The sequence below is a fragment of the Monodelphis domestica genome, chromosome 4, assembly GCF_027887165.1.
Source record: "Monodelphis domestica isolate mMonDom1 chromosome 4, mMonDom1.pri, whole genome shotgun sequence".
Classification (NCBI taxonomy): Eukaryota; Metazoa; Chordata; class Mammalia; order Didelphimorphia; family Didelphidae; genus Monodelphis; species Monodelphis domestica.
In genome coordinates, this window is record NC_077230.1 from 331,943,483 (window position 1) to 331,969,436 (window position 25,954).

Genomic DNA, 25,954 nt, shown 5'->3' on the forward strand with positions numbered 1-25,954 from the left:
TCTGAAATAAAAGATCCTTGGAAATGAGCATCTGTAAACACATGCCAAAAAAGGAGTCTTTTTTTCCAGGCCCTAAACTAGCTTTGAAAGAAGAAGCGACCTCCAGGCAAGATCAGACAGGATAGCCTTTCATCAAGGCTCTTGTAGGCCTGACAAGTGAACTATAAAATTATCCTTCCCTACAGTGATAGGGAAAACCCTGAGGACATACCCCAACACCTCAGACTGGCTCTCCACTGTAATTAAAGAAAAGAAGTCACCAGACAAAAAGGAGGAGGGAGCCTCTTCCTTATTACACAAGAAATGCCCATTCATAATATTGGACTTGGCTTATGTAGCAAAAGAGCCCCTGGATTCAGAACTTGGGTTCAAGTATAATTTCTACTTTTAAAACCTTAGGCAAGGCATTTAATGTATATGGCCTCAGTTTTCCTTCTTCCTCTTCCTCCTCCTTCTCCTCCTTCTTTTTCCTTCTCCTCCTTCTCCTCCTCCTTCTTTCTCCTCCTTCTCCTCCTCTTCCTCCTTGTCATCCTCCTCCTTCTTTCTCCTTCTCCTCCTCTTTGTCTTCCTCCTCCTTCCCCCTCTGCCTTCTCTCCTCCCTCTATTCTTCCTCTTTTACTCCTCTCTTCCTCCTACTCTTCCTTATCCTTTTCCTTCTCCTCCTCCTTCCACCCTTCCTCTTTCTCTTCTTCTTTCTCCTATTTCTTTTTATCTTCTTCTTTTTCCTTAGGTTTATAAGATATCTTACATATATTCTTTCATTATATGAGAAGTGAGAAGCACCAGTTTGGTCAAACTCCAGGTTTCTTTATAGCTCTAAATCTATGGAATTGTGATTTATAGATGAAAGGAGCACTGGAGTTTTGGATTTCCAGGACTTGGGTTCGTATCCTGTCTATTGTTATTTCCTTGGTCTCTTTAGACAAGTCACTCTACCATTTGAGGTCTCTGTTTCCCTCATCTGTGGAATAAAGAAGCTGTAATAGATGATCTCTGACTCTAGATATTATAAATTCATCAGCACCAGGCACCATATCAGATGGTAGGGTTATAGATATAAAAATGAAATAATCCCTTGTTCTCATTCATTTTTTTCAGTCAAGTCCAATTCTTTATGACCCCATTTTGTGTTTTCCTGGTCAAGATACTAGAGTGGTTTTTGGTTTGCCATTTTAGAAATGAAGAAACTGAGGCAAACAAGGTTAAGTTACTTATTCAGGGTCACACAACTAATAAGTGTCTGAGGTCATATTTGAACTCATGAAGAATCTTCAGGACCCAGAGCTCTATCCACTGTGCCAACTAGCCACCCACTGAAACTTTTCTAATGAGGGAGGAGACAAGTCCATATATAGCATGAATATAAAATTAATATACACATATAAATATACTTCTATATTTTATATATCAGTACACACAAAATAGTTAAGGACAAGGTAGTTTGGGAGGGAAGGTATTAATGCACAGGGACATGGCAGAGAGTCAGAGAAGACTTTAGATATTCAGAAGATGGTGTCTAAGCTGAATCTTAAAGGAAAAGACTGCCTCTGATAGGGAAATAAGGAGGGAAAACATGTATTCCAGATATGGAGAGTGGCCAGTACAGAGGCAGAGAGAAAAGAGATGGAGTGTTGTGCGTGAGAAAGAGAGAAATGACTAGTAATTTGGTGGAATACAAAGTGGAAGAATGTCCAGTGACACTGGAAATAATGTATATATAAAAAGGCTACCTCATAGACACACGTTGGGGGATATCTCATTGTTGTGTGTTTTCCCAATGAGTATCCAAATTCCAAGCCACTCTCCTGAGAGGTCCTAAAGGAAAGCATGAGAGTCTTTATTTTGTCATCCCTTCTGCACCACCTTTTAAGTAAAACAGGCTGCACTAGAAGGTTATATTGTTTTGGCTACATCATTAGAACATTCGTGGTCCATTGTAATTTACTACATTTTTTAATGTCTTGGTTATTAAATCTTTTCTTTCTCAGTACAGATGGAACAAATAATGTATGTTATTGATTTCTTGACTTTATAGAGAACCTATTGCTGAGTCACTTTTTTATTTTTACTATTCTCATTCTGTGATGACATTTCCAATTAATTCAACATGATTTATTTTTCAAGAGCTCAGAAGCTTTTTTTAGGCACAGAACTAAACCAGGTGGCGTTTCCTTGACTTCTCCCCATCCATTCTCTTCCCCAAAGTATTCTGTTGCCAGGTTTGGCATGCTTGGCTCTGTGGTATACTCAGTCACTCACTTGGGATTTGTGCACTGATCTGGTCTGAACCTAGAATAGAGACTTAAATATCTGGAGACTTGAGTTCTCTGCTTTTGTCATCATGGGAAAGAGTTCAGCATTTTCCATGAACCTAGTGAGAGTGCTGCTAAGATAGGAATAATAATAGCCTCAGAAGCTGGTAGGGTCAAATTGAAGGGCATTGCAGGACACTAGGAAAAGTTGGAAGAAGAGGTCCTCAAATCAACCTCTGACCATTCTGTTCACTACTTGTGTGACTTTAGACAGGTCCCTCAACCTGTCTTAAGAAGTTTCTTTGTATGTAAAATGAGAGAGTTATACCAGATTGCCTCCATGTTTTTGTCCAGATTTAAACTCATATTATTACATATTTGCGAGAAATTCTCATATCACTCAGAGACTTTCCCCCAATATTTATTTCCTTCTTCACTTACATGAAGACATGACTCTTCTTGCTAAAGGCTAACCAGTATATTTGTTCTCTTCATCCCATCTAATTCTGCCTTCTTTAAAAGATTGACCTCAGTGTCCTCTTCACTCTCTCCATTATCTTCACTCTCTCCCCATCAAATGTCTCCTTTCCTCTTGCTTACAAATATGCCATGTCTTCCTCATCCTTTAAAAAAAATCTTTATCTTCTCATCCTTGATAGGTAACATCCTATATTTATCCTCCCCTTTATAGACCCATCTACTCTAGGTACTTCCACTTTCTCTTCTCTTCCTTCTATAACCCTCTGCCATCTAACTTCAGACCTCATCATTCAATAGAAACTATCCTCTTCAATGTCTTAATTGCCAGCTCTAATGGCCTTTTCTCAATCCTTATCCTTCACCTCTCCACAACATTTGACACTGCCAGTCACCTCCTCTTGGCTACCCTCTCCTTTCTGGATTGTTATGACACTATTCTAGGTCTTCGCCTCCCTCTCAGATTGTTCCTTTCCAGTCTTCTTTCCAGAGTCATCTTCTACTATTCTCCAAGGCTCTTCTCAGTGTTTGCTAATAGAGATTCCTTTCTGTTGAGTTTGATATTACTGGACAGAAGACCATAAAGATCCCTTAAGCCCTTGGTATAAAATTCAAATAGAAACAGATCCTTGCTGGCATATGTTGATTTAGAAAACAACAAATTAACATTATCTATGTTGTGTTGTATTTTTATTTCTTTAAACATTCCCTAATTACATTTTAATCTGGTTAGTGGCCCAAAACTCTGTGTCTGACACCTCTGCCTTAAGCTATCCTATCATCCTATGGATAATTGGGGGTGTAAAGTGTCCTAAGTTTAGTAAGAGGACATAGGTTCAAATTCCAGCTTTGCTATAACTTGTGACCTTGAGTAAATTTTTGGTTAGTCTTTTGTTTCCTCCCTCATCTGGGAAAAGAGGAGGTTAGACTAATTGACTTCTAAATTCTCTTGTAGTGCTGTCTATGATATTATGATTAAACAGTTCTCTGCAACTAGAAAGGACTTTTAAGAGATTGTTTTCTTGCTTCTCCAGGGGAAGATTTGAGGCAGAGTCATTGACAGCAGGGGGTTCTGGCTCCTCTCTGCTGTCAGCATCATTTGTTCAGCACCTCTGAATCAGGGGATGGTGTCTGAGATTCCTAGAGCTCTTTTAAGTGTTTGACAACAGTTTCGCATCTGTTAAGTTGTTTTCTAGGTAAACTTCAGTCAGAATACACAAGGAATGGTTTTTTAAAAAATCCTGGTAGAGTTACCTTCTGATTAAAAAGATTTCCCATATGTGGTCCTTCCTATTGAAATATTAAAAATTAGATGTTTGTCCAAGGTGGCCTGAGTTAAACCTTCTAAATTAGATGTTCATAAACAGAATAAGCCACATCTCAAAAAATGAGTAGGCGTGAATAGTAATGGATCCCATTCATGAAGCACTTTATGCATTACAAAGCTCTTTAGATCTTCCAACACCCCCAGATTCAGGCAAGTCTCATTATTGTCTACTCAATTTTACAACAAGGGAAAGTGAGTCATAGAGATTGAGCAACTTATCCTCAGTCCCACAGTTAGCCATATCAGAGTCTCACCTGAACTTTCAGGGCTTCTTTCTCCAAGTTTAGCTTTTTCTCTGTATCCCACTACCTTGGTAACCTGACCCTTTCTGCTCTTAGAGACATGATTCCATTAAAAAAAATGTGTTTATCACCCCCAGTGTAATAATATTTGTAAAGTTCTTGGTAAGCCTTAAAGCACTATATCCTTGCTATCATCACCATCATCATCATGTGCAGAGTAGCATGAGAGACACTAGATGTCTCTCATGGCATCTCTCATGGCATCTCTCATGGCATGGCATATATTCTCAGGGCAGCTTTGTATTGACTTCCCAACAAATTAGTAGCTTGCTTGGTTTTTATTGTATCCTAACTGCCCTGATGGTAAATGTTTAACCACCAGCTCTCAGGAAGGGCAGGAAGAAAACAATGACACTATAGACATTTTCTCTACCACTTCCTTAAATCTAAACAACCAGGAGAACAATAAGTTCTCTTGAGCTGTATTTGACAATTTCCAAAGACTACATGCTCAGACTGGAAATTTAACAATTGGATTTCCAGTTCACCCATGATCCTAGACTACCCTCAGGATCACTGAGTCAATAGGAAATGATCTGCCCAGGGTCACAGAGTAAAGGGTAGAACCCACAGTCTTCCAATTCCAAAGGCAAGACTCTCACCCCTCCACCATTGCTGCTGATATGGAGAGCACCATACCCGCACATTTAAGACATGGGGCAGTAGAACCCTTTCACTTCCATATGGAACTGTGCCTTAGTTCCTTTCTCTTGTGACCACTCATTCACCTTTGTCTAGTTCTTACCAGCACAAAGATGCTCCTCACCTTACTTTCACGCACATTACTCATGATGCCTCATGCACCAGGACTCAAAGGTGCCCAGCTCTAATGACTGATACTTAATTACTTCCCATTTAAAATTTAAATTAGAATTTTAAAGTCTTTTTATTTATTTTCCAAACTCATTCATAATAATTAGCTTCAATAGTAATCATAAAAGTGGCTAATGTTTATTTTCAAGTTTGCAAAGCATTTTACATGTATTATCTCATTTGATACTTACAACTACCCTATGTGTTTTGGATAATGATTATGCCCATTTTATTTTATTGTGTTTTTTAAAAAACCTTTCCCATCCATCTTGGAATCAATGCTGTGTATTGGTTCCAAGGCAGAAGAGCAGTAAGGGCTAGGCAATGGGGGTTAAGTGACTTGCCCAGGGTCACACAGCTGGGAAGTGTCTGAGGTCAGATTTGAACCCAAGACCTCCCATCTGTGGGCCTGGCTCTTTATTCACTAAATCACTTAGCTGCCCCCCTCTTTTTTTTTTTGTTGTTGTTAAATTGGCTATTGCATTTTAGGAACCTAGATAAGCTGGAACACAGTTGGAGAACATGAATCTAATGTTAGAGGGTCTTGAAACTCTGTGATATGAAGACTGATTAAAAGAAAAGAGATTATTTTTTCTGGAGGAGACAAGACTTGAAACCATAGCATCAGAGGTTCACAGGTATTTGACAACCTGTCCTGTAGAAGATGGATCCATGGCCCCAGAAGGCAGTAGTAGGAGCAATGAGTAAAAGCTATAGGCAGCTAGTTTTTGGCTCAGCATAAGGAAGTATTTCCTAACAATTATAGCTATAAGAAAACAGATTTGGCTGCATCCTGAGATCATGGGCACCTTCTTATTGGAACAGTTTGATTCAAGGATTGGATAGCCATTTGTCAAAGGTATTATAAAGGGAATTCCCATGTTGTTTATGAAAGCTAAACTGGCTAATTTTTAAAATATTATGAATAATAAAAAATCTTTGAAAATTCTGAGTCATATTAAAACTATGGATTGAATATGAGTGAATATTATTAATAATTGTTTAAATTAACTTACTACTAGGAGGTGTTAACTGAAGCTTTTAGAGCCATAAATTCTTCTTTCATTGTAGTCAGAGGTGGACCTTGTTATGAAATAGCAGCCTCATAAGTTGAAGGTTGGCCACTTGTTATGCAGGGATTCCCAGGAAAGAGGTACATAGATTTAGGATGATGGGTGCAAGCTTTATTAGATTTTTTTTTTAAACCCTTACCTTCCATCTTGGAATCAATACTGTACATTGGTTCCAAGACAGATGAGTGGTAAGGGCTGGGCAATGGGGGTCAAGTGACTTGCCCAAGGTCACAAAGCTGGGAAGTGTCTGAAGCCATATTTGAACCCAGGACCTCCCGTCTCTAGACCTGGTTCTCAATCCACTGAACCACCCAGCTTCCCCCTATTAGGAGATTTTCTTAAAGAAACTCCCTTCACTTAGCGCCATGTGACAGACTGCAAGCAAACAGGGCACACACATGGGTGTTCTTGTTGGGTTCTTACACAACTCATGTGTCTTACTGAAAATGCTTAAGGAGGGAGTGGGCTGAAACTGCAGGATGAGGCCAAAGTTGCGGGATGTGTTACCGTTCAACTAAGAACTGAGTTGGCTGCTCTCCACACATCATTCTTGACCTAGCAAGAATATATTGAAGTTTTTTTGCTCCCAGTGCAATCACAATTAATTCATTTGACCCAGAGTGCCCCTAACTGCAACCATGATCTGTTTAATTCACACAAACATAAGATGAAGAAAGCAAAGAACAAGATTAATTGTTTTTAAAAAGATCTTGTGGGGCCGGGGAGGGAGATAGTAGACTGCAAGTTCTGTATGAGTAGGTTATATGATTTGGCTGCTGAATAGAAACTAATGCAAACTTGACTGCAATAAGAGAGACAAAATTCCAGGACTAAGGAGATTACCATTCAAATCTACTCTGCCCAAGTCAGGCCTCATCTAGAGTGTTAAATAAATTCTAGGGCCCTGTGGTTTAAGAAGGATCTGGATTAACTGGAAAAATTCCCATAAATGGACAACCAATATGGCGAGGGACCTTGAGTCCATGTCAAGTGAGGATTTGTTGAAAGAAATGGATATGTTTAGTCTGGAAAAGAAAAGACTCAGAGGAGAAATGATAAATGTCATCAAGTATTGAAAAGCTGTCAAGCAAAAGAGGGATTTGACTTGTTCTTTTTTGACTCAGAGGGCTAAACCAGAAACAATGGGTAGATGTATCAAAATGGCTAATTTTGTTTTGATGTCAGAAAAAACTTCCTGGTTATTTTATTAAGAGCTATCTAGAAGTGGAACTGGCACGCTTAAGAAGTGGCTGGTGAATTTTCCCTCCTTAGGGGTGGTTAAGCAGAAGTTAGATGCTCACTTGTCAAATATATTATAGTGATTATAGTGGAAATTTCTTTTCTGAGTGCTTTGGGCTAGATGGCTAACTGAAGTCCCTTCTAACTCTCAAATTCTTTGATTTTTTGAAAGTACTGAGTTTGGTTTGTACCACAGAAAAATAAAAGAAACAAAATCTTTAGAAACTCCAACCAATGTCATTTCAAGGACGGAACACAGCTTGTATAAGGAAATAGTCAGGGACCTGAGATTTCTTAAACTAGATAAAAGAAAATGCTGTGACCATTAGAATTATATGAGAGGCAGTGAGAGGTTTCTACATTGGTCCTTGATCCAAGGGCATGAGCCCATTAGGTAGTATGGGCATCTTTTGTGGTTGCCCCTCCCTAAATGGATTTCCATGAGTATTGTATGTCTCTAGTTTCCAACTCCTTTTTTATAGGATGACAGGATTATAAGAGAGGGAACTGGAAAGGATTTTTTTTTTTAATTAGTTAGTAAGCCTTTATTTGGCACCTACTATGTTCTGGGCACTGTGGTAAGTGCTGAAGATACAAAGGATCATAGAACAAACTTGAAAAGGTCTAATCTACTCCCCTTATTTTATAGACAAAACTGGGATCTAAATAGTTTATGTGACTTTTGAACCTAGACCCTATGCAGTGCTCTTTCCACTCTGACACATTGCCTTTCTTTCTTGTTATTCCCATTGTGCTCAAGCCTGATACTTGTCTAGTCAACCTTCCATTGTCACTTTACTAGTTTGCTAGTTTTCTCTAGTCCTTCAGAGTTGATGGCAAGAATGACAGATTACTGGTCAAAATTTCACAGAATTTTCTCTGTATTAATGCGTGGACTCATTTGTTGTTGGCATGTGGATAAGGTATTATTTAGCATAAACCTTTCCAGAGTTGGCATTCCAAGTTGCAGAATGGTACAGAAGAAGGCGAATTGAAATAGAAGTCAAAAGACCTGGGTTCCAGAGTGTTGGCTTTTCCATTGACCAGCTGTATTCATTGCGATGCATCTGAACCTCAATTTCTAAAATGAAGAACTCTAAAATGAGGAAGCTAGACTAGATGATTTCTAAGGTTCCTCCCAGCACTTAGCACAGAGTTTAGTACATAGCCAGCATTTAATAACTGTTTATCTTGAAGACTATGATATAGTTTACAAAATCATTGGCAGAACTATGTCAACAAGTGATCTAGGAGTCATTGTCACTACTCAGAGATCTGTTCACTAACCTCTTTTATGTGTGTGCTATCTCTGGGACAAATGTAATTTTCCTAACCCTGCATAATAAATTAACTCCTTGATTCCCATTGAATGCTTCCTCGCATGGTTTGATTGGTTTGACTGAGTAGTTTTATGAGAAAGGCGAAGTGTGTCAGCTATAAACCTGTACAATGCTTCCTTCTCTTTTTTTCTAGATGGTCGACTAAGGACAGATATTTGATAACGACTTTGAGAAATGTGTTGATATACCATATCACAAAATAATTGCTGAGCAATAAAATGAGTGTTTTCATTAAGACCTACTTTCTGACTCCACATTTCCCTCATTTATTCAAAATATGAAGAATCCTTAAATAATGAACAAATCAATACTGTTATGAAAATTCCCTCAACTGAGACAAATGACAGTCCATTTCCTACTTGGGTTTTAGATACTTTTCTGAGACTCAGCAACAAGTGGTAAGATGTTTGGAATTTGAAATAGGAAAATCTGAGTTCAAATGAAGCCTTAAGTCACTTACTTAATATCATGTTAATTCTGATAATGAGCAAGTGATTTAATATCTCCACATTTTTCTATTGATAACATGGAGATAATATTTGTATCCATTTTCCAGGGTTGTTGAGAAAAAAATAAGATCATTTTTGTAAAGTGATCTGAAAACTTTAAATGGCATCTAAATCCTAGCTATTATTATTAGATTAGCAGTCAGCTGTTGTTAAATATTATTATTTAATGAGTTGTCCATAGTCACATGTCTAATATATGAGTCAGGGAAATGTTTTGAATCATGACCTTCCTGACTACCAATCCGGGGCTCAACTTACTATAGCTTGATGTTACTTTAGGGGGAAAATAATTGCATCAAATATACTTCTTTCACTATGGAGCAAATTTTTCAGGCTGCCCACTAAATCTGACCCTACCCAATTTGCCTGCTCCTAAAATTTATAAAGGGGTAAATAGATGGCACAGTAGATAAAGTGCCAGAACTGAGGTAAGAAAAATCATTTTCTTGAGTTCAAATCCAGCCTCAGACCCTTCCTAGCTGCTTAGCCTTGGGCAAGATACTTACTCCTTTTTGCTTCAGTTTCCTCTTCAATAAAATGGTCAAACTGGAGAAGGAAATAGCAAACCACTCCAGTATCTTTGCCAAGAAAACCCCAAATGGGGTCATAAAGGGTAGGACACAACTGAAAATGACTGGAAAACTACAACAAAAATGTTATGTGTTGTGTAATAATAGTTTCCCAGGCTTTTAAGTATTCTTAAGATGCAGTTTGTCTCATTTTACTTAAAGAAAATTCACATCTATAAACATTTGTAAATTATACATGCATACATATGTATATACATGTGTATAAATATACATACACACATGTGGGGAGAGAGAGATCTATACACACACACACACACATCTTCTGTCTTAGTATCAATTCTAACAGAATTGTGGCAAGGGCTAGGCAATCAGAAGTAAGTGACTTGCCTAAGATCACACAGATAGGATGTGTCTGAACCTAGCTCCTTCCAGCTCCACACTATCCAGTGTGCTATCTAACTGCTTCTCTTCATAGATTATAAACCTAGAGCTGGAAAGATTCTCAAGAAGCTGTCTTGTTTAATCACACTGAGGTCAGTGCAAGCTAAAAGACTTGACCAAAGACCCACAATTGGAATAGTTGGGGACAGAATTGTTGGGAGCAATGTTAGAGGTTATCTAGTCCAGTTTCCTCATTTTACAGGTAAGGAAACTGAGGTCCATAGAAGTTAATTGACTTGTTCAAGGAGATTCAAGAACTGTTTGGGAAAACCAGGATTAGTCTTTTGACACTAGATCCAGTATCTTGTATTTATTAAAGTCTAATGTATGTAGAGTACTATTTTTCATGTGCTTGAGCCAACTTTAAGCCAATTGCTAAATTTTCAATGTGAGCACTCAGATTGACATTCTCTATAAATTGGAGCTTGATTGCTTATTTTGTTGATTTTCTGGACTTAAGAAAATATTAATAACAGCTTAAATTTAAAAGCATGTGTATAAGTACTTTTTTTTTTTCTGGGAGGCTCTGTTGCTAAACATTTCTCAGTACCCCTTGTATTGCTTTCTAACTATTGCTTAAATCATTGCCCGTTTGGAGGCCTGGTAATGGGTGACCAATAATAATAATAATAATTTACATTTAGATAGTGCCTTAAGGTTTGGAAAATACTTTCCATTATTTCATTCGAGTATCACCACTCCCCTGAGTATTATGCTAGATATTAGAGGAGATACAAAATTTAGATGAGCCATTTCCACCCTCAGGGAGCTCCCAGGTATGTTAGCAAAAAAGGAAAAAAAAAGGGAGATTGGGGCTTAAAAAGAAGATAGAAAGACCTCAGAGAACCAGGAGCAGTAATAATAACTCATATGTATGGTGCTTTCCATTTATAAAATGAATTACACACATTATTTCAAATAGTGGATTAAAAATAATTTTTTCTTAGTATCTCTGGCCCAGTGATTTGCATCCTACAGTAAGTATCTGAGGTGGGATTTGAACAAAGATCTTCCTAATTCCAGAAGTAGGGCTTAATCCAATACGTTATCTAGATGCCATACTTAACTTACTATCTGTGTATCCTTGGGTCTCTGGATGTACTTTCCTTCTTCTGTGAAATGAGAGAGTTGGACTTACAAAGCAGGACTGAACTGCCTGTGAGTTCTTGAAAGTTCTGGAATCCTTTCCCTGCCTTGTAGGATTTCCTGCTTTGCAGCAAAGAGCTAATGCTATATCCTTACAACAGCCTAAATGAACTCCAAGGTGCCTTTCAGCTCTGCTTCCTAATGCACTTGATTCCTATGATAGCCCAAGGTTTCTTTGCAAATGCTGGAGTTGGGATTAGAAACCAGATCTCTTGTCTCCCATTCCAATGCTCCCCAGCACGCTAAATTACTCTTCTTGGTCACATTTTAGGCAATTGTGATCGAATATTCCCTATCTGTTTTTCTCAGAGATGAATTAGAGCTTTCCCTACTGACTCTGAATTCACAAAAGGTGAAATAATAATGATACATTCCATCATGATTTACTGAGAAAGTCAATATTCATACTGCCCATTCAATTTAACAAATATTTATTGAGTGTCCACTATGTTCAAGGGACTGGGATGACCTCTCTGGGGGACATGGGGAAGAGAATTACCAAGATGTTCAGGACACACATAGTCTCTGCCCAATTCCCTCAAAGGTGTAAAACCTGAGTCTGTAAATAGGTATGGTACAAAACAGAACAGAGGACCTTGGAAGCCAAGCAGATCTCTGTAAGATGTAATTTCTTGTCATGAAAGCAGCCATGCGCTACGAGACAGAAACTCTTGGTTTTCATCCTAGAAATGGCAGTCTAAAGAGTATTCTCAATTTGTTGCCTTGGGAAAGTTTGTGGCTTCGGTGCTGGACTCAATCAGGAGGACCGGGGTTCGAATCCCACCTCAGACACTAGCTGGGATCTCTAAGCAAGTGGTTTAAACTTTTCGCACCTCAGTTTTGACATCTGTAGATTTTATAAAATGAGGAGTTTGGACTGGATGGACCCAGAGGTGCTTTTCACTTCTAAATCTGGTGATCTCATTAGGGTCCTTTATTAGTTCACTTCTGATCTTGAGGTGGAGGAGATCTCTATGATCCTTAGAGCTCTTGTGGTCAGTGTTCTGTTCTAATAATTCTATGTTCTAAGATTCCTTCTGCCTGTAACATTCTGTGTTTTGTGTGCTAATAGTCTATATTGTACGTGCCTCTTTTAGCTGTAACAGTCCTTGTTATAGGCTCTCTTCTAGTTCTAATCTGTTTTAAGGTCCCTTTTGCCTCTAGTATTCTGTGTTCTAATTATTCTATAAGTTCCCTTTCATGCTGTACAAGTCTTCGTTCTAGGTTCTCTTCTAGCTCTACTACTATATGTCCTAAGCTCCCTTCTAGCTCTAATATTCTATATATAACATTCTGATGATTTTTTTCATTGTTGTCATTTTTTTTTGCATTTTGCAGTTTTTTCCTATTAAAGAATAAAAGAAGTCTTTATTTCCCTTGGAATACATTCCTTGATATTGTTTGCCCATAGTACATAGTCTCCAATGATGTAGAGGAAGACCCTTTCTAGGAAATGTCCCTCCTTGACTTCCACCTTTTTATTTACATATTTATTGCCTCATCTTCACTTTGCTGCCCTTAAAGAGGACAGAGAGTACCATGAGCCCAAACAGTTATGGGGGAGTTCTTTGAGGCTATGCTCCTGTGGAGTTTTTCAAGCTGAGCAAATGTACATTTTAAGCTTCAAGGGATAGTTTGCCTGAATTTGTTTTCCTCCTGCTGGAAAGCAAGCAGAAATATGGTTTTCAGGGGTTCTATCTCATGCCTTTTCCACAATTCTCAGCCCAGTCAGAGACTTCTACTCTGACACTAATTATGAATTCTTGACACAGCCTGGCAGGACATCAGGTGTTGGATTAAACAGTTTCATGAATGAGTGAATTGTGCTTTTGCTCCATTCCAGCAACTTCCTCTCTTTCTACCCTTGTGTGAGGGACACCCTGGGGCCTGGGCAGTAGCTGACATGGGAGGGCTTGGCTTAGAATCCTAGCTTTGCTCTTTACTTACTACCTGGGTGACTCTGGACCAAGAATGCCACATCTCTGGGCCTCTACTTCATTATCTATAGAGTGGGTGGGTTGGATTGATCTGTAAAAGGCCCCTTGTTAGCTCTAAATCTTAGAGCTTACCAATGGAGTCCACAGAGCCCCACGAAATGTTGGGCTTTTTTGTTGTTCACCCATTTTTCAGTTGTGTCTGACTCTTTGTGACCCCACTGAGGTTAGGTTTTCTTGGCAAAGATACTGGAGAGTTTTACCATTTTCTTCTTTAGCTCATTTTACAGGTGAGGTAATTGAGGCAATGAGGGTTAAATGACTTGTCCAGGGTCATACAGGTAGTAAGTTTCTGAGGCCAAGTTTGAACTTAGAAAGATGATTTTTCCCAAGTCCATGCATGGTGCTGTATCCACTTGCTGCTCTAGACATTACATCTACCTATTAAGATACATATCAGAACTTTGCTATTGTAGTTTAGTTATTTTAGTGCTGTCTGGTCCTTTGTGATACCATTTAGTTTTCTTCTTTTTTTTTTAAATCCTTACCTTCCGTCTTGGAGTCAATAGTGTGTATTGGCTCCAAGGCAGAAGAGTGGTAAGGGCTAGGCAATGGGGGTCAAGTGACTTGCCCAGGGTCACACAGCTAGGAAGTGGCTGAGGCTAGATTTGAACCCAGGACCTCCCATCTCTAGGCCTGGTTCTCAATCCACTGAGCTACCCAGCTGCCCCATTTAGTTTTCTTAACAAAAATATTGGAATGATTTGCCATTTTCTTCGCCAGCTTGTTTTTTTACAGATGAGGAAACTGAGGCAAAGAGAATTAAGTGACTTGCTCAGAGTCACACAGCTAAGTAGTGTATGAGGTTGGATTTAAATTCACAAAGATGAATCTTCCTGACTAAAGTTGGACTTCTAAAGTAAAGTCTAGCTCTAAATCTCTGACCTCATGATCCTAAGTTCCAGCATTCACAATGACTCCCAAATCACCAAAGGCTTTCCTTGCTAGTCATTGTGCCTCTGAGCATGCTGTAGCCATATGAAAGGGAGCTGGAAAAACTAGATGAGAATCCTAACTCTGCCACTTAGAAGCTGTGCTACTCTGGGCAAGATATACACCTATCTGAGCCTCAGCTCTAAAATGGAGACACCCACTTGAAATATCCACGTTATAGGGTTGTGGTGAAGAAAGGACTTTGTCGGTCTAAAACTGGTCAAGAAATAGGGATTGAGTTGTTTTTTTTCCTTCATTGCCCAACATTTTCAAAAATGAAAGATATTGAATAAAAATGTTCAAGCTTATTTTTTCAGGTAATGGGTTAATGGTTCACCAAATTTTCTACTTATTTCTTAGTGTCCTGTGGGGGTTGCAATTTTGAATGTAAGCATGTGTTGGTTACCATTCACTAGTCAGCAAATATTTAGTAAGCCTCAATTCCAGCAAAGTCTTATTAATTCAGACTTCACTGATTTGGAAATTTGCAATGATCTGGAAAGAGACTAGGATGAAATTTGTTTTTGGTTAGCAAAATCTGCCTTCAAAAATGGAATAGATTGGTAAACGAGGTTGCTGGAAGATGCTGAGAACATAAGTAAAAGAATATGCTATTTTCAAGTTATGAACATGATTGTTAGTGCCTTGATTAGTTGGGACTCATCTTAATTATCTTTGCATCATCATCCTTCCCAGGAAATAATAATAATAATAATAATAATAATAATAACTACAATAATAATAGCTGGCATTTATATAGTACTTTAAGGTTTTATATGTCATCTCTTTCAATCCTCACAAAAACCCTGGTGCCATAATTATCTCCATTTCACCAACGAAGAGTGAATTTAAGTGACTGATCCAGAGACACACAGCTAGTTAATGCTGTGTCTCATGATGCATAATGGAAGCTCTCATCAACTCATGCCCAGATTACCACAATAACCTTCTGGGAGGTCTACACCTCTCACTCCAGTCAGCCAACAAAGGGATTTTCCTAAAGCACAAGTCTCAGGCCATGTCCCTGTCCCCTCAGGCTCTTACTCATTAAATTCCATTGGTTCCCTGCCACCTCTAGGATTAAATAAAAAGTCCTCTTATTTGGTACTCAAAGCCATTTACAACATAATTCTTTCTTACATTTCCTGTCCTCTTATGCTTTATTCCCCATCATGTACTATTTGATCCAATGACACAAGCCTTCTTGGTGCAAAAGAAATAAGACACCCCATCTCAGGGCTCCAGGCATTTTCTCTGGCTGTCCCTCATGCCTGGACCACTCTCCTTCCTCATTGCTACCTTCTGGCTCCCTTAAGTTCCAGATAAAACTGAATAAACCCCCCCCAAAAAAATACAGGAACTGTCTTAATTCTAGTACCTTCCTTCTTATTTCCTATTTATAGCTTACTTGTACATATTTGTTTGCTTTTTGTCTCCCCCATTAATTTGTAAGCTTCTTGAGGGCAGAAACTATCTTTTGCCTCTTTTTGTAGTCCCAGCCCTAAATAAAATGTTAGCTCTTAAGAATTTTACTAAATGACTGATTTGACTTGACTAATGCTTTGGTCAAATCCCTTGCTCCTCTGAAACCTAATTTTCCTTTTTATAAAGTGGATGTAGTAATAACAAATTCTCCAGGATTTTTTTTGAGACCCAAATGTAATACATGTAAAGCATTTTGCAAAACATAAAATGCTATGTAATTTTGAGTAATTTATAATTAACAAGGCTGTTGTTATTTGCCCTTCATTTTCTTTTTTATTAACTTCTTACTTTCTATTGTAGTTACAACTTTAAGACAACAGGGCAAGGACTAGATAGCTGGGGTTAAGTGACTTGTCCAGGGTCACATAGCTAGGTGTCTGAGTCTAGATTTGAACCCAGATCCTCCCCACTACAGGTCTGGCACTCAATCCACTGAGGCACCTAGCTGCCCCTGTCCTTCATTTTTTAAGAATACCAAGGACATCATGGTGTGATGTCTTGACTTGTGCATGAATTAGATTTAAATGAGGCAGACTTGTGTATTAACGAGTGGGGAGTTTGGGGAAAGTATGATTAAGTGACCGTAAAGACCAGTAAGTCAACTTTCTGAAAAAGTTTAAAGTTTAGGAAACACTGTCCTTCGAGGTTAGTAATAAAATTCCCATTTTGCAGGTAAGGAAATTAAGGCTTTAAGAGACTAAGTCCTTTATATTTATATCCTCCAAGCTTAGCACAGTGCTTGGCACACAGTGTAAATGCTTAATAAATATTTGTTTCCTTCCTTCTTAAGTGATTAATACAGGGTCATTCAGCAAGTCACAGTGTGGATAGCCCACCTACAAATAAGCAAGAATTAGCTGTGCATTTCACTTCCATGGTTGTCATTCTCCCACTCTTGAGAAGAGTATTTGAATCTGTCATATCAATCATATGGAGTTTACCACCAGCTTCCCACCCATCCATCAGAAGGCTAATCATTGTCATGATTGTGGTCTGCTTAGATTAGATGAGTTGGAAGCACAATAGAGCAACCACCAAACTGGAAAAACAAGGAAAACAAGGAAAAACAAGGAGAGAGACAATCCCATGGAGGGACACTTATGAGTGGGCTTCAATACTGTTTGGCAAACACAGATTAGGAAAATCCTCTGACAGTCAAACCTACAGATCCTGGAAGATTCTAGTACAAAACAGGGATGCCCCACACAGTTCCTCCCAAGAGCTCCCAACAAAAGTAAACTTGTGTTTGAAAAAATAAAGGGGCAGCTATGTGGCTCAGAGGATTGAGAGCCAGTTCCAGAGAAAGGAAGCTCTGGGTTCAAATGTGGACTCAGATACTCCCTAGCTGTGTGACCCTGGGCAACTCACTTACCCACCCCTATTGCCTAGTCCTTACTGCTCTTCTGCCCTTAAAACCAATATGTAGGATTGATTCCAAGATGGAAGGTAAAGATTTAAAAAAGAAAGTTAAAACAAAACCATGTCAAACATACTCATTGAAATTCTGTTCCAAGGAACTTTTTGTTAGCAAAATTCCAGTGGTGTCTAGGTATTTGCATATGGTAATACCCTTAAATAATTGTAGTGGAGCTAGTTCTTTTTTATTTAGGAAAAGAGTCCATTGTTGGGGTATGGATTGGGTACATCCATATCTGCTAAGGATCAACATAGGGAAAAAGAACATGAGGGGTCTAGAGGTTCAGTCTTGAGTCTCATTATTGGAATTCCCTTGCTGTGCCCTGGTGTGAGTTATTTCACATTTTTCAGCCTCAGTTTCTCCATCTAATAAGTGGAGGTAATTATTTTTGCACTGGTAGAGTCATTGGGAGAAAAACATTTTGTACATTGGAGTATGCCATGTAAAGGTGGATTATTAGTTATCTTCTTGTATAACCCAGACTATTGTGGATTTTAAAAGTCACTCCCTTGGAATATATGGGGAATGTGAACTCTTTCAGAATCACAGGTTGTGTAATATCAACATTTCCCAACTTACTGATACCTGGCATGACAAACTTCAGGATGGTCAATCCACATGGATCCTGTAAACAAATTTTGAAAGGGGGTAGAGTGAAGAAGAGGAGGGAAAAGAATGGGGAAGGTGAATGGTGTTCCAGTTGTGGTAAGATCAGTCCACACCTGGAGTTCTGCATTCCCTTCTGGCACCATATTTCAACAAGAACATGAACACACTAGAAGTAATCCACAGAAAGATGACCATGCTGATGACAAGGTTGAAAATTTTGCCACATGAGAATCAGTTGAAATTTTGTTTAGCTGGGAGAAAAGGAGACTTGGTGATTGGGGGAGAAGGAAAGCATCATGGCCAGAGAGCTTTCTTTAAGGTCTCCAGAGGATGGTTGTCCTCTAACCTCTTGGAGTAACCCTGAGGTCTAGGGCTTGGTTTTTCATGAACCCCCATTAGTGCGCTTCTCAATATAATGTAATCATTTGATATCTCTTCAGTATCAATAACAAATTAACATCAATTTGTTTTTACAAAATGTTATTAACTGAGAAAATATAGCAAGGACCAAAGAATAAACTCATTCCTTCCGTCAAAATCTGGGATATAGTCTCTTATAGTCTCTCTCTCTCTCTCTTTTTTAAAGCAACGCAAGTCAGTCTTTATTGAAAATGGAAGTATTAATACATAACAATTCTTGTTGCCATAAACATGCTTTTTTAAGAATTTTAAATCTGAGCTCAACTCATCGGATTGCATAAAACATTTAGGGTTAGGGTTAGCCACTTAGAATAGCTTCTGGCATATTATAGATACTTAATAAAGTTTTGTTCCCTTTACTTCACCATATTCAAAGCAAAGTGATTTCAAGCTTAGAGAGCACAGATGGTAAAGAGATGAGTTACGTCTCTGGATTTCTTGTCCTTTTCTCTGCAAAAGAGCCCCTTTGAAGTTCCCCATGAAGTTTGCCATGTGTGACTTTTCCTGGGCTCCAAAGGTTTTGTAGTATCGTGAGGTTGCCTTTGTTAGTTGTGTCTGGTTTTCCTTAAGTCATTCTTTCTTTTGGCACACCATTACCAGCTCTAGTGGGATGTTAAAATCTCCCAACATTTCAGAGAAAGATCACAAGATCTTGTTCTATTTAAGGGGATTGGGACAGACAGAGTTACTGGAATTACTCTACTACTAGCCTGACCTGCTGTTGGAATACCAGATATCTAACTAGTTTGCTGCTTTATCCAATATCCATGGATTCTTTCCCTGGCTTTCTTTGCAGTTCCATCTCATTTCAACCAGTGGCTCAGACATCCCTTCCAAATTGATTAAGGTTTTTGTTTTTTTTCCCTGCACCTAGTATATACCTTTGATTGATTGATTTCATAGCAAAGTGTAGGACTTTTTTCCCCAACTATTTTACACCTTTTACTGATTGGTTGAATTTGTAACTCAAAGTAAAAATGTGTTCTTACCTGATAAAGGTAACAGGATATAGAACACTTTGTTAACTTTAATAATTAATGTTATTGTTGTTGTTCAGTAGTTTCAATTGTGTTCAACTCTTAGTGACCCCTTTTGAGTTTTTCTTGACAAAGATAACAGAGTGTTTTGCCATTTCCTCCTCCAGCTTGTTTTACGGATGAGAAATGAAGACAAACAGGGTTAAAGTGACTTGCATAGGATCACACAGCTAGTAAATGTCTGAGGCTAGATTTGAGCTCAGGGAGATGAGTCTTCCTGACTTCAAGTCCAGGATGTACCTCCTAGCTGGCCATAATTATTATTAGTTATATAATTTTATTTATATAGTAATAATAATTGATCTAGAGTGAATATTGACTATTGATTCTATCAACAAATCCAGGCCTTCTGTATTGAAATGATGTAGACTCTCCTTCCTTTATACAGTAAATTGATTGATCCAACAATACTAGAAGAAACAAAATGTATAAAGTAAATATAATTTTGTTGGGGGTGACCCAAAATATTAGAAGAGGGAAGAACCAGGAAAGACTTCCTATAGAATATGGCACAAGCTGAAGAAATTTATGGATTCTGGGAGGCAAAGATGAGGAGGGGGAGGGCCTTTTGAGGGGAATTCTAGAGATCTCATTCTTCAAAGACATGGAGATGGGAAATGGAATATCATGTATGAAAGATTAGCAATAAAGACAGGTTGAGTCCCCTATAACACGGACAAAGGAAAACAATCTATAATAATTCGGGAAATAGACTGAAGCCAGACTGGGAAAGCCAAACATAAATAATGAAGAGATGTTCCCCAGAAACCTGGAAGTTGTGCCAGAATGTAGAAAAGGTCAATGACCTTTCCTTCCAAATATCTGGGATTCTATCAGTTATGTGCTCCCTCCATATGCTCTCTCTATAGCATATAGCAAATCCCTCTTCACCTTAACAGATGCTTTTCACAAATTTCTTTTCTCTCTCCATCACACTCTACCTCCAAAAAAAAAGTCATCTTTTATTGACCAACTTGAGCTAAGTCTACATTATTCAATGTGATTTGAAAAGATATGTCTCCTCAGATATCACCCTGAAAAAGCAGAATATTAATATATTAATGAGCCTCTCCAGGCTTCCCTAGGACAACCATAGACAGAGACCCTCAGTGAGCTAATGCTCTTGGCAGATTTCCAGTTTGGCAGTTCCTGACACAGCTTATGAGCCTTTGAGAATCCAGGGTCACCTCCGTTGTGTGATGAGACATTGAAATAGGATCTTAATGGCAGACAGTGGAGGCCTTCAATATTCCAATACTTTTTGCAAACACCATTTAAATTTACTTTGCAAATTTGAAGTTGTTCTCTTTTAGAATCCTTTTCAGTCTGTTAATTGAAGAGATAGATCCTTTTAGATCATATCGAGTGATGCATTATTGGCCTAAGTCAGTCAAAAAAGCTCTTATTATGTGCCTGGAACCGTGATAACTGCTGAGGATCCAAATAAATGGAGAAATATGATCCATGTCATCATGGAGCTCACATGGGTGAGTCAGTATGTAAATAAATGTTGTTTGTCCTTCATTTTCGATGAGGACCAATGATATCACAGGGGGATGTCTTGACTTGTGCATGAATTGAATGGAAGTGAGGCAGAGTTACACAAAGTCCTCAGACTCACTTTCTCTTTCAGTCATCCAAGTCCAGTGGCAAGACCAAAGCCTGGAAAACTGGTGACAAATAAACAGATAAACATTCTTGGAGTAATCTGAAAGGAGTCAGCATTAGCAGTTGGGAGGATAGAGAAAAATCTCCAAAAGAAGATGGGATCTGAGCTGAGTCTCAAAGGAAGCTAGAAAAATAAGAGACAGAAGTAAGAAAGGAGAAAATTCCAGGGATGGAAGAGAATTATTGCAAAAGAACCAAGACAGGAGATGGAATGTCTTGTGTGAGAAGGTAGACCAGTGTAGCTGGATAATTGAATGGAATAAAAAATATAGGAGAACCAGGAGGGAGTTGAAAGAGTATGTGATAAGGAATATTGAATGCTACAGAGTTATCCAAGGAGAATTGGAATTGAGGAAAAGACCTTACACTGAGGCTCATAGGAGATCACTGGTAACTTTGGAAAGGAGACAAGAGATATAGGGCAATTGCTCATGGAAACTGTTGGATCAAATGTTTTTATTTTTGTTTTTGCTTTTTTAAGGATGAAGAAGACAAGTGTTTTTTTATACATAGCATGGAAGAAGGCAATGGATACAGGGAGATCTAATATAAAAGAAAGAATGGCAAAGGCATTGGGGACAATATGCAGAAGAAACAGGCAAGGGATGGAATCCAGGGGTCCCTGTAGAAGGGTTTGACTTAGCCTAAAGAAGAGCCACTTCTTCATCAGAGACCAGAATGAAGGAGAGAAAAAGGTTTGGAAGATATTTGAATAATGTATGAGGAGGCAAGAACAAGAGGCTCTCAATGGAAGGTCTCAATTTTTTCTTTTTTGGTCAAATATGAGACAAGATCCTTCACTAAAAGGGTATGAGAGGAAGTCCCATGGGAGGTTTGAGGAGAGACAAGAAAGTTTGCAATAGCTATTGTGGATAATGGGTCAGAAAATCATTAAGAAGGGATGGAATGTATGTCTTGCTGCTGTTTGGGCTTAGTTAAGATTAGATAACAAATTTGTAGAAGACCTAGCCAAGAGAGTTTTTTTTAAATTATTATTTCCTCCACTCTATTCAGCATCACATTCCAAATAGGAATAAAATAGAGACATATGGTGGGGCATAATACAGGATTGGGACTAGGAATGGCTGATGAGTAATAAGATAAGCAGAAAAAATATCAAGGAGGGAGAGTTGAGTTGAGTTGGTTGACCAAGAGACAGAAAAAGTAAAAGGAGAATGTAACCACTATAGGAGAGATGGTCCAAGAAGGGTGGATGAACATCAGCCATCATGCACATGAAAACAGTGTTAGACACAAGGAAAGATAGAATGGTAAAATATTATAATCAAATAAAGAGATTCCAGAATTCATGAAGAAGGAACTAGAACTTATGTGGACAATTGGAAAATCAAGGATATGATGATCTCTGTGTGTTGGAGTAGGTCATGAGAAAAGAATACATTGAAGACCTGGGAAGCTAGGGTATTTAAAGAGTTATCTCTCTCTGTCTCTGTCTCTGTCTGTCTCTTTCTCTCTTCCTCCCTCTTTTTTCCTCTCCAACTCTGTCTCTCCTTTCTGACTCTGTCTTTTTCCTCTCTCTTTTTTCTCTTTCTCTTCTCCTCTCTCTCTACATATCCTCTAGTATAAGAGCAGGAAACAGAGGGAAAAGAAGAAAAAAGAGCCAGACATTTAACTTATTGAGAAAAGAAGAGGAATATCCTAGGGGGATGGGAGGGCCTATTGGTAATAATAATGGGTGATAAATTTGGATAGTGTCAACCTCAGAGGAGAAGTTACTTAGTGGAGGTAGTAGAGGGAGAATTTGAGAGTAGTAAAGGGTAGCACAGAATATTCCATCACCCTCACCTGATTTATGGGTTAAGATGGCATGAGTGAAAGAGAAAGTATCACCAGATTGCTGAGGGAAAGTGCTGACATTTGGAGGGAGCTATGTTTCTGTTAGAAAGAAATTGGTTAATTATGGAGTAGGCATTCCAGAGAGCACAGTGGATGGGCAGGCAGATATGGAATGGTATATTGTGAGACAGGGAGAAGGTGGAAAGATGTGAAGGAAGAGCTAGATAGCTCTCTAAAGCTATAAATTGCAATGAAGGTGCTTATCTATGTCCACTAGAGGGAGTTTCCTCACCCAGAATTTGCCTAAACTAGGGAAAAAAAGCAATATTGCCTCATTGAAGGCTTTGGAGAGCTAGGGAGGTAGAGGTCTGGTTACAAGATGGAAAATGGAAGTACTCAGTGTAGACAGTCTTTTCCAGAAATGTGATAGCGAAAGGGAGGAAAGAGATGGAGTTGTGAATAGTTGGGCCACAAGAGCCATGAAGTAAGCTTGAAGGAGACCTGGGCATGATTGTTGGCAGACTGAAGGGATCTGTAAAGGGGAAGTGAGAGTAGGGAGCCGCTGCTAGGGGAAGGTCTTAGAGGGAAAGTGTTTGAATATAATTATGACATTTAATTGTTCCTTAACCTTTCCGAGCCCCAATATTATCATATGATATTTTGCAGGGTTGTTTTAAGGAAGTGTAGCAGTACTCTTCTAGAGCTTCTAGCTAGACAAACGTAAGCTATGGTTGTCCTCCTTGTTTTTATTCTTATTATCATATTGACATGTAGATTCTAAGCTCATTGAAAGTAGGTCCACTCATACTTTGTGTATTCCACTTTACATGTAGAAAATTTTTTGTGAATTTTTGATTGTGTGGTTTTTATTGGTGGTAAATCTTGAACACTAAGTTATCTAAATTAAAAGTAGTAACAACAGAATGGAGCTGATAAAGACAAAAGTAGAACTCAGGCCTTGCATTCCAATTTCATCAAAGGGTTCCCTAAGTACTCATCTGGCATAAGAAAATTTCTAATTCTTTCTCCCGCCATTCCTTTGCTACCTTACAGTTTGACAGGTCAAGTGACTTTCTCTGGAGTTATACCTCCAGAATCTGAAGAATGATTTGAACTCAGGTCACCAATTCTTGTAGTTTTTTTTTTTTAAACAAATTGCATGATTTGTCTTTAACGAGAAATCTCTTGTAAAGATGAAACAAAACCCTGTCCAATTATTCACTTTAATCCTAGAAGGCTACATTTTTTTGCTAAAAATTTCAAGCTGTCATTTTGTCCATTTTTATCCATTTGGAGGTAGCATTTCTGCCACAAAGTCAAGTCTTTTAGACTCCAAGTCCAGTCTTATACTTACCACCTAAGTGCCTCAATTTCCCTAGCTATTACATAAGAGCGTTAGATATGATGACTTCTAAGGTTTCAGCTATAAATCTATGATCCCAAGACCATAAAGAACTAGACTATGCCTGAGAGATGTTAAAGACAGAAGGCAAGCATTTATGTTTCATCTGAAAGATGATATCCAATTTTTAAAAGAACTAGAACTCCTATCTTGACCCTGTCAGTAGCATAATGCTAATGATATGAATAATAAATAAAACCCCATTCAGTAACATAGTTGACTTTACTAAATTCTTACCTAAGGAGAGAGGTCAGAAACTTGGCCCTTCCATCTTAGCTGTTATAGGGTTTACATAGGTCAGAATGTCACACCATTTCTTTATGGCCTTATGAGAATTTTCCTTGTTTAGTATCAGATATGTCTGACTCCTCTTGACCCCATATGAGGTTTCCTTGGCAAAGATGCTGGAGTGGTTTACCATTTCCTTCTCCAGAATATTTTACAGATGAGGACACTGGGGCAGACAGTTAAGGGTCACCCAGGGTCACCCAGCTAGTAAGTGTCTGAGGTCAGATTTGAACTCAGGAGGCAGAGTCTCTGGACTCCTACACTATCCACTGCACCACATAGCTGGCATTCGGTTTCTCCCCCAATTGTCCGATTCATATCTCTCCTATATACACAAACATTCTACCTCAGATGATAATTACATAAGTACATTTTATCTTCTTCTCCAGGCTGTAAACTTATTAGAGGGTTGTCCCCACCATGGCATAATGGGAAAAAAACCCTTTTCTTAGGATATCTAGGTTCAAGTTATGCCTGCCCCATTAACTAACTATTACCTGAGGGCACTTCGGTTTTCAAACCAGTTTAATGAGGAGCTTAAAGTCCACAATCTCTTGAATTTCTTTGATCTTTGACACTCTTTGATTCTATTCATCCTTGTATCCTTGGAACACAGTAGGCACTCGGTAAATATTTGCTTTATTGGCTCTGATTGGATTTTAATCACAAGCTTCTGTGCTTACCGCGCTATATACTCCAGCAGCATGTGAGCTCTGAGCTCTTTCTTCCAAGTTTTGCCTTTTTTTCCCTCCCCTATCCTCCGCCCCCATCAGATGGTTCCACCTTAACAAGGTGCGGTGAATGCAGAGTGGGGATGGGGCATGGGTGCCGGTGGTGGGAAAGGGTTCTATTGGTTTGTGCTTGCACATCCCGAACACCAATTACTGTCATTGCTTCCAGGGCTGATGTGTTTATCAGGATGAGTTATAAGGAAATATGTGTACACAGGCAGCGGGGATGCGGCATGACCACCCCCTGTGATGTAAAATATGAGAGTCTAGGAGAGACTGTTTTATAATTCATCAGGTTCAGCAAGTGAATGCTGTCGGGTAGCTTAGTTATAAAGGCGAGCGTGCACCGGACGGCAGTCAGGAGCGTGGAGCCCTAGCTAATCCGGAGAAGCTGCGTTGTGTGTTTGCTAGCTGCTCCTGCTTTTGTTCCAAACATTCTGTGCTGGGTGAGTGATGCGGCTTTGAGATTATCCTTGCTATTTAATAAGCTCCGGGAATCTGGCTAACAGTTTGGACTCGACACTTGCTGTCATAGAAGCGGGTTGGTGTTTGGGGGCTTTGACAAATTGCATGATTTGCTTTTAATGAGAAATCCCTGGGAAAGATGAAATGAAACCCGGATCAATTATTCACTTTGATCCTAGAAGACTACACCGCTCGCTAAAGTTTCCAAGCTGTCGCTTTGTCCGTTTTCATCCCTTCAGAGAGGCTTGGTTGGAACAAG

The 25,954-nt window shown here is 38.8% G+C and overlaps 1 protein-coding gene across 48 annotated transcripts in view; it reads left to right on the forward strand.

Annotated features, from left to right (window-relative positions):
* Window positions 1-25,954, forward strand: part of DLG2 (discs large MAGUK scaffold protein 2) — a 2,177,398-nt gene that overhangs the window by 1,847,874 nt on the left and 303,570 nt on the right. Inside the window, exon 1 of one of the 48 annotated variants that reach the window (XM_056825221.1) lies at window positions 24,614-25,676. The exons of the other annotated variants lie outside the window; for them this stretch is intronic. The gene's annotated coding sequence lies outside the window, so the exon portion shown is untranslated. Of the gene's footprint in view, window positions 1-24,613; window positions 25,677-25,954 lie in introns of those variants that run through there. 48 annotated transcript variants of the gene reach the window in all.